This window comes from Misgurnus anguillicaudatus, chromosome 9 (genome assembly GCF_027580225.2).
Source record: "Misgurnus anguillicaudatus chromosome 9, ASM2758022v2, whole genome shotgun sequence".
In the NCBI taxonomy this organism is placed as follows: Eukaryota; Metazoa; Chordata; class Actinopteri; order Cypriniformes; family Cobitidae; genus Misgurnus; species Misgurnus anguillicaudatus.
The window spans coordinates 8,572,403-8,588,807 of NC_073345.2; the positions used below are offsets into that span (position 1 = coordinate 8,572,403).

Genomic DNA, 16,405 nt, shown 5'->3' on the forward strand with positions numbered 1-16,405 from the left:
CGCGAGAATCACGACTTGCTTTACGGCAACGACGTCACACACGTTAGGCTTGTTCGACTTCGTGCAGCGCTGCAAGAACCGGCAGTCGGATAACGTAAAAGTACCGCGAGAATGATCCGAGACGGCACTTTGACGTCATCCGGCTGTCGGTTCCTGCAGCGCTGCATGAAGTCGCACAAGCATATAACAACAACTGCACGCGCGCATTTGAGACGTGATGCTTGATGATGGAAACAGCCAAGAAAACCCGCCCGGAAGAGAGCAGAAAGCGAAAAAGAGAATCCGACCGAGCCAGGAACCGGACAAGAGTCCCACCCGGCCAGGCTTTTACTCGTTGGCGTGAGCTAAAAGACCGAACTGGATGCAAAAGGGATGCTGATCTGGCGATCTTGTTGATGGACAAGTAAGTAAATCTCTTATCTGTAAATTTGTTTGCGGTCTATGTTGTATGTGGTTGCGCTTGCTTGTAGTGTGTATTTTTTTACTATGCTGTTCATTCATCCAGGGTTGATAATTAGACCAGTAAAATAATTTCAACATGGGTCTAGCTAGCTTACGATCATAAGAGCATTTAGCAGACTTGCTAACAAACACTTGTTTCTCTTACATGTTTTTTTTTGCCATCTAAACAAAAGTGTTGTGTTGTGATGTGTACGTAGTCATTTGTCTAATTTTGATTTCTTATGGCGTGTGCGTGTGTGTGTACTGTGCGTTTACAAACTTTAGCTGACTAAAAGTTTGTTGATTGAGAAAATACCGATCTTGACCTTTTATTCTAGCTACCAGGACCGGGTCGTAATGTCTACACCCAGCAAAGGACACAAAAGACCACCAAAGCCACCGGTGTCAAGTATAACAGAGGAGTCAGAATGTGATCGGTATGTTTTTATGCTCAATCCTAATAATTCAGGAAGACATAGAACACATTGTAAACTATTCATTTATCTTTTGAATTAGAGATGAAAATTTCCCTGAAACTGGTGTCCAGCCATTGGTCACAGAGACAGAAGAGGGTGGTGTTTTGGAAACCAGGTTTGATTTCATATACATCTCCATATATATGAGGATATAATAGGAATTATATAAACCTTTATTATTATTATAAGTGAAATTAGTTGTTGGTCTGTCATTTGTACAGTTATGTTTATCAGGATTCTTTGATGAATAGGACGTTCAAATGAACAGCATTTGTTTGACATATAATTGAAATAGAAAATAATTTTATCTCTAATTGCAGCGTGCGTTCCCTGAGCATTGCTGAAGAACATGACTCTACAGATGAGGGGGATGCCAATGACTTGAGGAACAGCTTGTAAGTATTGTGCTGTACTGGTAATTTGCCTTCTACTGACATGTCCTTTCAGTCTGATGTTCATCTGTGTATCTCTTGAACAGCATCGAAATGGATGATTGTTGGGTTGATCCTTCTCACAAGGACTGGAAGGATGACTATAGCTCGGATGAGGATTTTGTTCCTTTTCTACAGCTACGGTACATTTCACGTAGTAGTTACATTTTGGGTTCAACTAATGCTATGTTCATTCTCACAACTATACAGTTCTTTCATTGTCACTAAATTTCTACCATCTGGTTTGTGTAATCAATGTCCATATACTCTGCTTATATACACAGAACTGGTCGTGTCAACACAAATGATCTTGCTGAAATAAGCTTAGATGAAGCTGTGCTTGATGTAGCCACACCCAATCCTCCTGAACTGGAATACATTCCTGAACAAGAACGAGTTCTCTGTGAGGATGATCTGGTGGGGAAAAGTGCCAACATCACCTACAACAACAACCTCCATCAGCTTGTATGTACTTGATGCTACCACTACAGAAGTGCAACTACATAGACAGTATGTCTGGTGTAGCATGCCATGGTGAACCCCCATTTCGGGTGACCTTGAAACCTCGGGGGACTGGAGTCATTTTGGAATGGGTAAGATAAGAAGTACATGCATGCAGGGTAGAAGAGCGAGTAAACTGTTTGTAACCAGTAGAGTTGTGATAACATTTACGTATAGCTTATCTATTGTTGATGGCACCAAGCAATATATTATGTCCTTTACAGTACTTATGCATTTGTGGGTTTTTTGTGCTAAAGTTTTTCTACACATTTGAGAAGACTATGACCAAATGTGGGCAAGTGTTTTTTTTATTTATCTTTTTTAATATTTTTATATATATATATCACAATGCAGTTATGCCCCTTTGGACACACTCTGTGGAAATGGAACTCACAGCCAGTTTTGAAGTTCGGCATGCAAGGGGGTGACTTCATTCTGGCTACCAATATTCTTCTGTCTGGCAACAACTACAGGAAGATTGCCCTCCTCTTTCAATTTATGAAAATGCCAGTGGTTGCTGAGGGGACTTTCTTCCGAATTCAAGACGCTTATTGTATTGATCCGGTCCAGGAATTTTGGGAAAAAAATAGGGCAAACATCATAGACAGGTTGCGTCAGGAAGAACATGTTGTTGTCCTAGGTAAGGTGTAGCATATTTGTTAACCACCATTGAATGTATATGAATTTTTTACACAATCACATCTAAATACAATCATTATTCTAATGGATGTATTTTTGCTCTATTCAATAGGTGATGGCAGAATGGACTCCCCAGGTACTTTGTGTTTGTGAGCAAATGATCCATAAAGTCCACATGCTGATAGCTGAATTGTGAACTAAAGATTTTTTTTTTACTTTTTACTAGGACACTGTGCACAATACTGCACTTGCACAACTCTTGAGCAAGAGTCAAGAGACATTGTGCACATTGTTACCGTAGACAAGCGAGAACTCAAAAAGGAATTCCATGATTATGGAGAAGGAGTGCTTCATCAGGACCATGGACGCACTAATCAAGGAAATTCCTGTCAGAGAAGTTGTTACAGATGCCCACCCACAAATATCTGCCTTGCTTAGTAAGGATAACTTATTTGATATGTTGTCTAGAGTCATTGATTTTTATTTTCTTCTGATATTGATTTTATTATAAATGCTGTGTTTATTGTTACAGATCCAGAGCATGGGCGCTACAAAGGCGTTCAACACTCACTCGACATATGGCATGCTGCCAAAAATCTTGGAAAGAAGTTACGACGGGTATGCAATCATCTTAATTTATTCAGTATTCTACAACTAATCAATGAACCTGAAGACTTAAAATTGCATATATTGACTGGCCATACTGTCTTAGTATGGTAATATTTTAGAGCAATATATTAACCATAGCTTTGTGTTCTTTGTATTGTCAGGCTGGCACCATAAAAAAATCAGAATTCAATCCTGGTTTGAATGAAGGACATCGTGAACCACTTTTGGTATTGCTGCAAACAAGCAGTTCAAGGTATTTTATAAGTTTTTGTAATGTCACTGTAAAAACTATTACTTTGGGCATGCAGAAAGGTGAAGCTTCTAGCTTTATGTATTTTTGGGTGGTCCATTTATGCAGATGATGTGGCATGGAGTCTTACACCATGTCCGCAACCAACATTCATGGGCAACTGGATGCTGTGAACATGAGCCTCTGGATGAAGGAAGCCAAAACAAGCCATGGATCCAGCAAGGTTTGAACGATTGTAGCCGCTTGATTTTGATTTGATCTTAGATTGTGAATTTTCCTCACTCTGATATGTAATTACAGGTTCAGCAGCTCATCAGGCACTTACAGCAATTGTGCTTTACAAGCGCTGGTTGAGCCAGGTGAATAAATTCATAAACTTTAGGTATGCATCTAATGTCATGAAATTATACATGCACAAAAGTTGCTAATGTATTTATTTACTAATATACATACTCTAACTACACTTATACATAGCCATATTCTATTTCATTCACATTATTGGTAGATGTGTGGGTCTGTAACACATTTTGGTAATTGTTTGAAGAGTGCAGGCTGAAAGTAAAGCCAAACACATTTAGCCTTTATGACCATTGTGATAAGAAATGTTACTAATGTGTGCCTCCCCGACAGGACCACATCTGATTTGGAAAGCTTCCAAAATCATATACTAATGTATGCGGCAAAGCGCTTCGCCTACAGCCCACCTGTATACAAGACACGAGTTTTGCTTGCCGCCTTAGATTACAATAACCACAATCATCGCCTGCCAGCCCGTAACAAGGATGGACACAAAATGTAAGTATTTACTGTTACTACTGCACTTTGAGCGGATCTTACCAAACATTTTGAAAATGACTATACTAAAATCGACACTTCCTATACAGATATAGAAGATACTTCAACAAAAAATCAAAAATCTGGAGTGTCTACACCACAAAGGAAAAGAAGCAGTATAGCTACATACAAGACCTTCAGAAGGCCATTCTGGGGAGAAGAATTCGAAGTGGGAGAGGCCTTCCCCGCAAACAGACGCTCAGGTCTGATGACCCAAGGCGCATGGGTTTGCTTGCTGCTGTACCGCCACCACCCACTGCAGAATTTGTGCAGGACCACATTGAAAGAGGAGACATTCCTCCACAGTGACTGTTGTACTGTAATCTGGTTCTTGTAAATATTTGTAATAAATGATGGATAATATTGAACTTTTCAAAAAAATTCTTTATTTATATGCAAAAACAAAATAAGTTATAAAATAAATAAAAGTAAAGTGCACAAATGCTGAGGTAACAGTGAACCAAACATACAATTCCCAAATGTTTCTAAAATAACATGCTGTTTAGAAATACCTATATAACTATTTACAAATGGATAATAAAAAAAACTATTCAAGCCGGCGCACCCGGAATCCAGTGTATTGGCCTCTTGGGTCAGGGAATTTGATTCGGACCTTCCATACGCAACAGCTGGGTATGACAACTCTGTTGCCCACACCCAGGCGGCCATGCTGCCACAGCACATACTGTCTGTAGGCAGCATGTCTATACTGACGCTGTTCAACACCCGGCTCCTGGCTGTCATCAACCGCAAAAATGTCATTCCAGGCCGCACGGGGCCAGCCGTAACACACCCTCATCCAACACGTAGAACTCCATATGTGCCAAGTTGCTTATGCAATTAGCTGGTGTCTGCTTACAACAAAGCCTTTCCAGGTCTGTGGTCATTTCTCTACAATTGGTGCAAGTGCACCAATGCAGGACATCTCCGACAGGGTCAGGGCTATGTGGTATCTCAAACATGGCCATGACATCGAACATGAGACCTGGCAATCTTGTGAGTATAGTATTCAACAGCTTGTCCTTCTGGTCATACTCAAGCGGTTGCAGTTTTATCTACAATGCAAAACAGTTTGTTATTTTATATATACACACATCTATATACATATGTGTATATATATGAGTGTGTGTATGTGTATATAATATATATAATGTATATATATATATATTGGGGGTGGGGCATATAAATATATTGGGGTATTTCTATACACACACATAACATATACATTATATATATATATATATATATATATATATATATATATATATATATATATATATATATATATATATATATATATATATATATATATTAGTGGGGGAAAAGATAAAAGATACATTTATCTAAAATGACATCTTGAGCAATAATAAACAAACCTTCATTTCAGCTGCACGTCTTGACCGCAGCTCCTGCAGCCTCGACTGCTCCTCAGGGTCGAGAATTTTTGCACCCTTCGCCCCTTTCGATGGCCTCCTCCGCGGAGGTTTATATTGCTTCGATTTGACCCCAATCGCCTGAGGGACATCAGACGAGGCTGACGACGTTGATTCCTGCAATTATAATTATCAGTACATAAATATGCCTAGAGGTTGTAAATAGTGTAAACATGCACAGATTGCAAACTATGATGATAAATAGCAATAATCAAGTATGACATAACTATGCAAACTATGATGATAAATAGCAATAATCAAGTATGACATAACGGCCAATGTTATGAAATAATGCAACGTACACAATTAACTTTGTCAATGCATTTCGTAATGTTTACATTACAATTAAAAAACAAATGAAATTATACAGTAGACATAACGTTAGACTATAGACTGTTTACTTGTGATTAAGCTGCAATTTTGTAAAAACGTAATAAGCCAGCAAACGCGGTAGGCTACTTTATTATTATATGCCTACTCTACACTTGGCATAAACTTCTTATTATCCTATTACCATCATCTGTAGTTTAGTAGACATGCAGTAGCCTAATATTTGTATGAAATTGTGAAACATTACCTGGTCATTATCTTGGGAGTCCATCTCTGCATATTCACGCCCAACACTATCCTTACAGGTACGTACAGAGTGGGGGTGCGAAATTATGACAGTTACAAGTTTTCCCCAGCGACTTTAGGGGTCGCTGTTTGACAAAAACGTCAAACTGCATAGAATGCCTTTAAGCGATTTAATCTCTCGAGTAGACGCTGTCTCTTTTTAGATGCGAGGCCAGAATAGCACTTCATGGACTTCCACAGAGGACATCATGTTTAATATGCCCTTACGAAAATTAACCATGGTTTTATTGTGGTAAAAGTGTAGTAACATGGTTAATTTTCGTAAGGGTGGTTCCGGCAAAATCCAGTCAGAAGTTGTTTGTAAGTTAACTGAGTTTTCACAATAACTGCTTCTCATGAACCGAAGCTGGATTTGCACGATGTCTCCTCCTGAAAGTTGGATTACCGTGCACTTCTGGATCACAGTCTGTAAGTATCCATGTTTATTATTTATATTTTACTTTACCAGTTACCGAAGCTTAACGTGTGCGTGTAGAGCGAAGCTGGAAAGCATTTTTTTTGTGTTGTAATACTGTATTTCATACACAACATACCATATTTACCCACGTGTATGTTGAATTATGCAGACTATCGTTTTTTATTGATGTTGATTTAGACGTGTTTACAAACTTGCTAACCCAGATAGCACACGTACGTCGCGGAGATGTCTGCGCGATGTCTTGTTTTTCGTCTGGAAGACGTATTATTTAGGGCGTTTGCTCATCTGGAAGGCGTCGCCGAGACGTCCGACCCAGCTGTTTGCAAGACACCCAGCAGATCTTTACAAGATGTATGTTATTTAGAACGATGGCGAGCCGCCGTTTCCCAGATCTTTACAAGATGTTAGAACGGCAAGCCGCTCTTTCACAGATCTTTAGCAGAGCTTTAAAAGATGCGGAGCCGCTCTTTCCCAGATCTTAAGAAGAGCTTTAAAAGATGCCGAGCCGCTCTTTCCCAGATCTTTAGAAGAGCTTAGAAAGACGGTAAGCCGCTCTTTCCCAGATGTTTGTAAGATTACAAGATCCCTCATTAACAAATTGAATTGCCCTAAACTACAGCAAATTATTTCTACACACATCTACACATGCAAGCTGTGTCATCGATATTAAGTAATTAAAACAGCATTTTCAATTGATCTTAAAACAGGCAGTTGTTGATTTTATAAAACACATTTATTCAAATTAAACAATGAAAACTTTCATTCATTTATCTTTAGCATTAAATATATTTTTTACATGACAGTATGCGAAAACAACAACATAAACATAACATATTTAAAATAATCAAAACCTGTCCTCGTCTGCTTTATTAATCTCCATTTTAAAATAAAACATTTCAAAAACTTACCAGGAAATAATCGTGATAGGCTGCTCTTTCTTTATAGCTTTAATTAGGATCTAGAAGATAAAATTACCCGAAAGTGTTATCATTGTTAAATAAATTACGGATGTGCGTCTTTACGTCAAGGTCGTGATTCTACATAACAACATCCGCTTGACCTCGCAATGCCAAGAAGAAGAAAGGCGTGGAACACATGCTTAAGGTATGTAGTAATAATGCATTTAAATAATAAACTGTTTGGTGTGGGATCATTTAAATAATACCTTGAAATTGGGTTGATAACAGTTATTCATGCTTTAATATTGATATTTCGCCCACCTGTCTGACGTTAATTTATTTTGATCGTTTATGTAACTGAGTCTTATGTAAGATTCTAGAAAGATATAGTGGCTTACTTTTTTTTAAAACGATCAGTATTATGGTTGATATTTGTATTGCACTTGTTAAAACATTTTTTGCCCCCCTTTTTCATTTCATGAGCTGAACTTAAATATTTTCTATGTCCCCAGAAGGCCTATTTCTCTCAAATATTATTCACAAATCTGTCTAAATCTGTGTTAGTGTTGCGTTTATAATTGTGGTTAGTGTGTGTGTAAGGCACTGCCTGTGAAAACCCAGCTAAAGTCTTTTTTGTGATGTATTGTTTTCTACATAAAATCATCCTAAACAATGAAAAGAACATTTTGTAAAAATATCTTATCTTTAATATTGGCTGAGTAAGATTCTTTGTATAAACCCTCAGTCTGTTAATTTTGTCTCCAGCCTGTCAAGATCTTCAGATGATGTTTGAGAAAAAAGTCATCATCCTCTTCGTCACTCTTCATCCGTATTTGGGGTAACAAACACCTGCTTCCCACAAGAGACTGGACCGCTGAAGTCAGGTGGTCAGTCTTTATTTGCATTCATCCTATAACCGTCAAGACTGCCTTTTTGCAGCTGCAATAGCAAAGATAAATGAATTAGGAGTGTAGCTTTTAAAATGCTTTTACTATTAAATGCATTATTTTGATTTATTTAAACTTAAGAATCAAATAGGTGTGTAGTTTAGGTAAAATTCTTATAACTGCATTTGTCTGTTTTACAACAGATGTAACTAAGTATAAATTTACTGTTTTTTTTTTATGTTGGATGGATCATCAGACCTGCACCTTCCTTGAACATGTTGGTAAGGTAACACTTCATCTGAGTAAATGATGATGCTTTTTTATAAGAACTTTTTATAAATAAATATTATTATTGTTTTTTTTAGGTAACTTACTCTGTATTTGTTCACGGTGGTCACCCCAGGGTCTCAGGACTCAAAACGAGTGCTCTATGGATTAAACAGAAAATGTAGTATAAACAAGTGTTAAGTTATGTCTTTAAATGCCACTAATAATGTGTTTCTGTTTTCTTTCTCATTATGCTAACAAACGCTCTTTTATCCCTCATGTTAGGTGGATCAACACTCCAACCATCTGCATTAGGGACTGAATAAAGGATGCCCTCTGTAGCTGGGAATGTTAGATCAGGTAATTTGCATTTGATATATTTTTAAAGACACACACTAATGCTGCTTGTACACCGCCAGCGACTAGCAACACAATCTCATTCATTCCAATGGAAGCTTTGCCCCATTCAGCAACATGAGCAACTGTGACCATCGACAACAGGAAGTGGGCATGTCCAGCTAAGCCACAACGTTGAGGAAAGTTTAACTTGATGAAGGACTTTTGGGAGCAACTACCAATGAGAGTGAAGCAGTGAAGTTCGTGTCATCACTCTTTAGTCATTTACTGAGAGGATTGTTACTCATTTATTTGTAGTTTTTACTAGGACAACCAGAATTGGGAACGCCTTCTGATAAACTCATTAAAAGAAATGGCTGACACACAGTGACTAGGTTGTTGGCGGTGTGAATGCAGCATAAGGCCTTAAACGGTCTGTGGCAAATATTTTAGCACCCAAAATAAATAGGGGTGATGCTTTTAAAGGAAAACACCACAGTTTTTCAATATTTTACTATGTTCTTACCTCAACTTAGATAAATTAATACATCCCTATCTTTTATCAATGCATGCACTTAATATTTGTACAGCGTGTCGTGAATGTGTTAGCATTTAGCCTAGCCCCATTCATTCCTCAGAGCGCAGTAACATCATCACTCCTGACTACTCCACCTCTTTTGAGTTTGAGCGAGAGGTGGAGTAATCAGGAGTGATGATGTTACTGTGCGCCGAGGTCGAAGTGCTGCAAAGTGCTCTTTCGCCATACAATATAGTTCTTATTTTTATCCGCTTAAAAAATCAGCACGATTTATTTTGTGCCACCATACTTACTCGTGTAACTACTTATGTAACAGTCTTTAAATAGGGAAAACATGAAAGGGTTGGGTGGCTTCTAAATTCATCCCTGTTTGGATCCTAAGGAATGAATGGGGCCAGGCCAAACGCCAACACACTCACAACACGCCGCACAAAGACAAAGTGCACGCATTGAAAAAATATGGGTATGTATCAATCCGTCCAATGTAAAAACATAGTAACATTTTGGAAAGCGGTGGTGCTTTCCATTTAAAGGGATAGTTCACTCAAAAATGAAAATAATGTAATTAATGACTCACCCTCATGTTGTTTCAAACTTGTAAGACCTCCGTTCATCTTCGGAACACAGTGTAAGACGTTCCAGATCCAGTCCGAGAGCCCTCCGACCCTCCAAAAAATGTATGCGCTGTACACTGTCCAATTTCCAGAAAGTCAATTAAAACATCATCAAAGTAGCTCATGTGACACCAGTGGGTCAGCCAGAACCTGCCGAAGCATCATCAACACATCCCGGTCCAAAAACAACTATTCATTCAGCACTGTCCCCCCTTCCGGGCCTGCTGCGAATGCGCGTGCACAATGGCGCTGCTGACGTGTTATCCTCAGAAATGTTTGCGAAGATTTTGTTTGCGAAGATTTTGTTTACAGCGTCTCCGTCAGACTGTAAACGAAAAAAAAGCTTGGGTGCACCAGATAACACGCCAGCAGCGTCGTACGGCAGCAGTGTCATGCACACGGTTCACAACAGACCCGAAAGAGAAGACAATGCCGAATCAAGTCGTTATTCTCAGACCCAAATGTACTTTTGATGCTTCAACAAATTCCAACTGACCCACCGATGCCACATGAACCACCCCGACGATGCTCCACTACCTAACTGGACATGAACAGTATATCGCACATACATTCTTAATGGAGGTCCAGCAAACTCTCGGACTACATCTAAAATTTCTTAAACAGTGTTTCCGAAGATGAACGGAGGACTTTAGGGTATTATTTAAATCAACTAAAAGAAAAACAATCTTTAAATGGTTAGTAAAATTGAGGTCAGATTTTTGAAAACTTACTGTCTTGATGGTCATCCAAAGTTCTCGGTGCAGAAAATCTGTTTTGTATGGATCAGAGTTAGACATTGTCATGTAATATATAACAATGTAATAGCAAGTGTTATGTTGTTTTTGAAAATGCTGTGAAAATGAAAAAAAGCTATTTGTTTATCCACTATGCTATCAAATGCTCTTTTACCTTGCATGTTAGGCGGATCAACATTCCATCCATCTGCATTAGGATCTACCTTAGAGACACTCACTGGAGCTGTAAAGGGAAGCAGGTAAGTTGCACAACCCATCAAGCCTTTGTGGGGAACAAGGTTTCTTGTAGAATTCTTAGACTAGCAATTTTTGTGTGAGAACTTTAACATGATAGAAATTGTTAAACTACAAATATGGTCAACCATAAAGCCATCTGAGTCTATATTGTCTGAGAGAAATTCTTACTCAAGAATCTGCATATGGACTCTATGCACGCTTAACTTCCGCGTTTGACTCACGGCTGCTATTCAGTTTCCGGTACGGGATATTTAAAACGGATTGACGGCAGAATCGCTCAAATGTACTCGGTTGTTTGCTGAATTTACCCAAATTTACAACCTGTGGTTTGTGAAGAATTGTCCAGATGTGCAAACTCGAGAAAGGTTACAAGTTTTATGTGTCGTCTCTGTATAATCATTAAGATATGTTCAGCTAGCCTGTACTAGCAGAGCTTACATTGTGCTATTTTTACGATTCGAACAGCAGGCTAATCACGCTGGTAATATATTACGTCTTTGTAATGTTAAAGTATGTTAAAGTAATGTTAAAGTGTCAGGTTAAATAAGAGATTCATGTACACATCGATTGTCAAAACATTTTTACTTGGTTATTTTTGAGTTAGTATCCTGACACATTTGAGAATCTAAAGAACAAAGCAAAAAAGGCTTAACTATTGTAAAGTCTGTTGTAGAAATCTATATTTTTCCCATTATTTGTTATCCCGTTTATTTAGTTTGTTGTATGTGTGTGTGTTTTTTTTCTTTCACTCAAGTTATTCTTGTTGTCATTGATATTATATTTCCATTTGTCTTTTGCATTTGTTATTAATAAAGAATACATAAATATCGAAAATATGAGTTTCAACTGTTCTAACATTTAGCTTGTATAACCAAAGATGTTATCTTTGCTAGTACTGATAATAACAGTTATACCAATTTATCAACAACAGATGAATAGCACTGTTATCAGTGCAATTTTTATCTAAAAGTATTGGTAATGCAGATACAGGGTAGCAGTGTAGAAGTTGGCATGCTTTCCAGTGAGTCGCTGTAAACGCTATGACACAGCAGTGGTGGCTAGAAGTTCGGTCCTAAAAAATATACTTTCATACGTTTAAATGTCATTATGGTATTAAGTGTGGAGTATAAGTTATTTCTATGTAAAGTAAACAAGCATCAACAAAATTTGCTGTGTTATTTTGGCTGTTTGTGCAACCAAACAGCCAAAATAACATAGCGCTCTATGACTGGCGGAAGTAGTCCAGCATCCTGAGATATCCCCGGAAACACGTCAAGCGCTGCCGTGCATAGAGTCCATTGCTATAGATATGCAGAGTACTTATCTTGAAACAGTCGTAAAATATTAATGTTTTTTGTTTTGTAGGTCACTTACTTTTCATTCGTCCTTGTTGGTCACCCCAGGGTCTCTAGAGTGAAAATTACTCAATCTATGGATTAAACAGAAAATGTAGTTTTATGAAGTGGTATGTTGTCTTTAAATGCCATTAAAAATGTGTTTCTGTTTTCTGTCTCATATAAAAAATACTCTTTAACCTGCCCACTGGAGCTGGGATTGGTTAGCTGCATTTTTTACATTAACAAATAAACACACTAAATCCTAGGCTTGAACCTGCCTTAGGTTTTAGCATCCAAATTAACTAGGGGTGCTGATTTTTAAAGGAACACGCCCACATTTTGGGAATTTAGCTTATTCACAGTATCCCCCAGAGTTAGATAAGTCCATACATACCATTCTCATATCCGTGCATGCTGTAACTCTGTCTGACGCAGCCCCCGCTAGCTTAGCTTAGAACAAAAGACTGGTAGTGAATTTGACTATACAAATCACAACACATAATAGGAAAATGTTTGCGTTATTTTGTCATGTTTGGAAGCCGTATGCTAGATGGAGCCATTCACTTCCAGTCTTTGTGCTAAGCTAAGCTAGCGGGGGCTGCATCAGACAGAGTTACAGCACGCACAGGGATGAGAAAGGTATGTATGGACTTATCTAACTCTGGGGGATATGGTGAATAAGCTAAATTCCCAAAATGTGGGCGTGTTCTTTAAGGATTTAGGGGTATTTTTGAAGTTAAATGAAGCCGTTTTACCTTTTAAACTGTCTCTTTTATAAGGACTTACTGAATTTCTTCAGCAATTTGGGACATTCTTCCAGTTGTCGGCAACTTTGTGAAAAAGGCTGGAAACTAAAATGCAGGTACTGTTTCATTCTTTTGTTTTTTACAGCTATTGTGTTATTAATTGTACTGTCTATTAATTAATGATTTTATACAGTGTAACTGATTCTGCTTACCTGACTCATGCAGAATTCTGGCCTGGTGTTTGGTCCGTGCTGTCTTTGGCTCTTGCATCTCCATCATCCTGACCCTCTTTAGCAGCCTGTCCATGTATTTATTTGGAGGCCACCATGAGCACCCATCTGCATAATATGACTTTGTTACTCAGTTGTCCATGCTCCTACAAATTCTACATTTTTTGTAAAGCTGCAACAAGTTGAAACCCTATAATTATTAACATTTGATTTTGAATGATGTAATTCAAATACATGAATAAGTAACAAAAGCAGAAATATATTAATTAAGACATTACCTTTTTGTTGATTGTTTACTGATCTATAAATCATTTTGCATTCTCATAATTGATCATCATAACTTGGTATACAGTGGATGTGTGGCTGTAGATAACTTTCTGAAGTCAATTTAAAAAGGCAAAAGTTAATAAATGCTAAATTGGTCAAATATACATTGTTGTATTTTCACCATTTTGATCTTATTTAGGCATTTCATAACTTGAGGGAAATTTACGTATACTGATGTTTCAAATCAAATATTAATTTATTAATGACAGCTAATCATTTTATAAAGATTTTTTATAACAATATTTATTTATATAATATCAATTTAATACATTTATTTCGTTACACCTACATCACTGAGCGCAAGGGAGTGCAGCCAACAAATACATTCAGGTGTGTTTGACTTAACACCGAGATGCGCAGACAGCACGTGGTATGACATCAAGTACCGCGAGAGTTTGGGAAAGCCCCGGAAAAGGTTTGAACTCGCGGTACTTGATGTCACGATCGGTTTGCGAGTAGATCAGCATGAAGTCAAACACATCTGAGAGATGTGTGGGCTGCCTGCACTCAACGTTGGGATCATTCAATAGAGTGTAACCTCAATCGGTTTTTGCAGCTTCTGGGTCCCGTGTAGAACGATTTTTTGTTCTTTTCCAACTCGATTTTTAACTCCCTAAACTAGTAGGATGTTCCAACGGGTGAAGCAACAGTGCTGACGGCAGTTTCAGTGTCAAGGTAAGTTAATATGTAATGCATGGATGTAAGTTAGTCGATCTACAGAATCATCGTCTTATATTAATGTTCTATACGCTATTAAAAGCTTATTAACGTTTATCAATGCAATGCTATTCAGGTCGCTGCAAAGTCCCGAAGCCACGTTGTAACGTTAACTTTACATGTTACGCACTGGTGTGGATAAACCAGCCAATTTAATAGAGTTATTAAATGCCTCAAACCTTTCCCGCCCTGTAACGTTACGTTAAAGTGGCCCTGATTACGTTCATTTCAGTCAGACCTTTTCCTAAAAACCACTCAAACCCGTTAACGTTGTTCTATTGGAGTGGTTGAATAATTGTATTTATTAATTGTTTCAGTTATATCAGTTATATCTGTTCTTTAATTCGTATTTCTAACAATTAAAACCAGGAATGACAAGCTATAAGTTACTTACCAAGATTTTGACGATCAAACTGACAGAAAAACTAACTTAAAGCCGACTATTAAACCAAAAACATACTATTACAACGTGAAAAGGAACGTAATGTGTACAAATTTTATTATTTACAGGTTATTAATAATGTTATTTGCGACAAAAAAGTTGAGGGAACTCGAGCAAATAACGGTCTTCTGGTAAATATTGTGGTCACGTGATGGCCTCGCGACATATAAGTCGTTTCCGGTCGTTTCTCAAACGCACAGCTGCGTTCTTTTAAAAATATTTTTAATATATTTTTTTTAAATAATAAGAAATACAAGTTCAGTCAGGGGGTACATTATACATATATAAAATAAAAATAAATAAGGCTGCGTCCATTTTTTTTTATTTTTAATAAGGCTGCGTCCTAGAATGCTGCATGTCTCGGCTGCCACGTCATCAAGCATCGTTGAAGGACATCTCAATCTGCTTGTTTTCTCTTTTGTTGTTTTAATTAAATTACAAAAGGTTTAACTGTCCATGTTGTAAAGACTGTTGATACATGACTTTTATTCACTGTACTACAGTATTGGATTTTTTTTTGGTGATGCATTGCTAATTTTCAACTTCTCTCTTTAAAGTTTTCATGCCATGACCACTGGGGCGGAAACCATTATGACATTGCCTTGGACATCAAACTAAACCATCTCATTCTGGCTTTTGAGGTGGATTCTAACCTCGAAATCTCAGAAGGACAGGTCTAAGATGGACGCAGCCTCCATAGGATGCAACCTTGCATTTGAGAAACACCCATAGAACGGTCAACTTACCCCATACTCTAACCTGAATGCAGGGATCATAAAACTTTATCTTTTACCTTAATTGTTAGATGGGTGTTGATACCAAACTTTTTTTCTCGTCTACCCAGGAGAAAGTCATGGTGTTCTGCTGCTAAGGTTGTCATAAAGTATGCTTTTTTCCATTTGTTGCATTAGGCAATAATATCAAAAGACAAAAATTCTGAAAGAAATAAGATAATTTTCAAAGCATTAACATGAATATCAAAGCATTAAGTCATTAATGACCATCTTTTATTATTGTTTATTTACAGCGTCTTTTATTCTGCCTACCTGACTCATGCAGAATTCTGGCTTGATGTTTGGTCCACCTGTTAGCTGGCTCTGGTGCTTGGTAGTCTTCTCAAACCTCTGAATCAAGACCACCATGAGAGGCCTTCTGAAGACCATCATTACGCTTCAGATCCAGTTGTCTTTACTTTGAGGTAAATCTTTTTTAACTGCAGCATTGAGCGTTATGTGCGTCGTTAATGGCACTGAACGCCTTGCATTTTTGCCCCCTACTGCAACATGCGTTTTTGAAGGAGCGCTAAGAGCAGAAAAGCACCCGACGTCATTTGTGTCTTTCCATTGTCCAATTGAATATGGGGAGAGGCAGGCCTTCCGTTGTAGGACCGATGTTTACAGTTATT

General features: G+C 37.8%; 2 long non-coding RNA genes across 3 annotated transcripts; one reads left to right on the forward strand and one right to left on the reverse strand.

Moving 5' to 3' along the window:
* The first annotated feature begins 3,919 nt into the window (after positions 1-3,919).
* On the forward strand, positions 3,920-4,544 carry LOC141366216 (uncharacterized). The gene is made up of 2 exons (XR_012371314.1): positions 3,920-4,142; positions 4,232-4,544. It is a non-coding gene; the product is annotated as an uncharacterized lncRNA (long non-coding RNA).
* Positions 4,545-8,194: 3,650 nt separating this feature from the next.
* LOC129445896 (uncharacterized) lies at positions 8,195-15,930 on the reverse strand. 2 transcript variants are annotated; one of them, XR_012371025.1, is made up of 7 exons: positions 15,794-15,930; positions 13,497-13,891; positions 12,576-12,630; positions 11,119-11,187; positions 10,941-10,978; positions 8,829-8,882; positions 8,195-8,506 (listed from the first exon to the last, which is right to left on the reverse strand). It is a non-coding gene; the product is annotated as an uncharacterized lncRNA (long non-coding RNA). The 2 variants fall into 2 exon arrangements; XR_012371024.1 differs by lacking the exon at positions 15,794-15,930 and adding an exon at positions 14,953-15,092.
* Between the last annotated feature and the right edge of the window lie 475 nt (positions 15,931-16,405).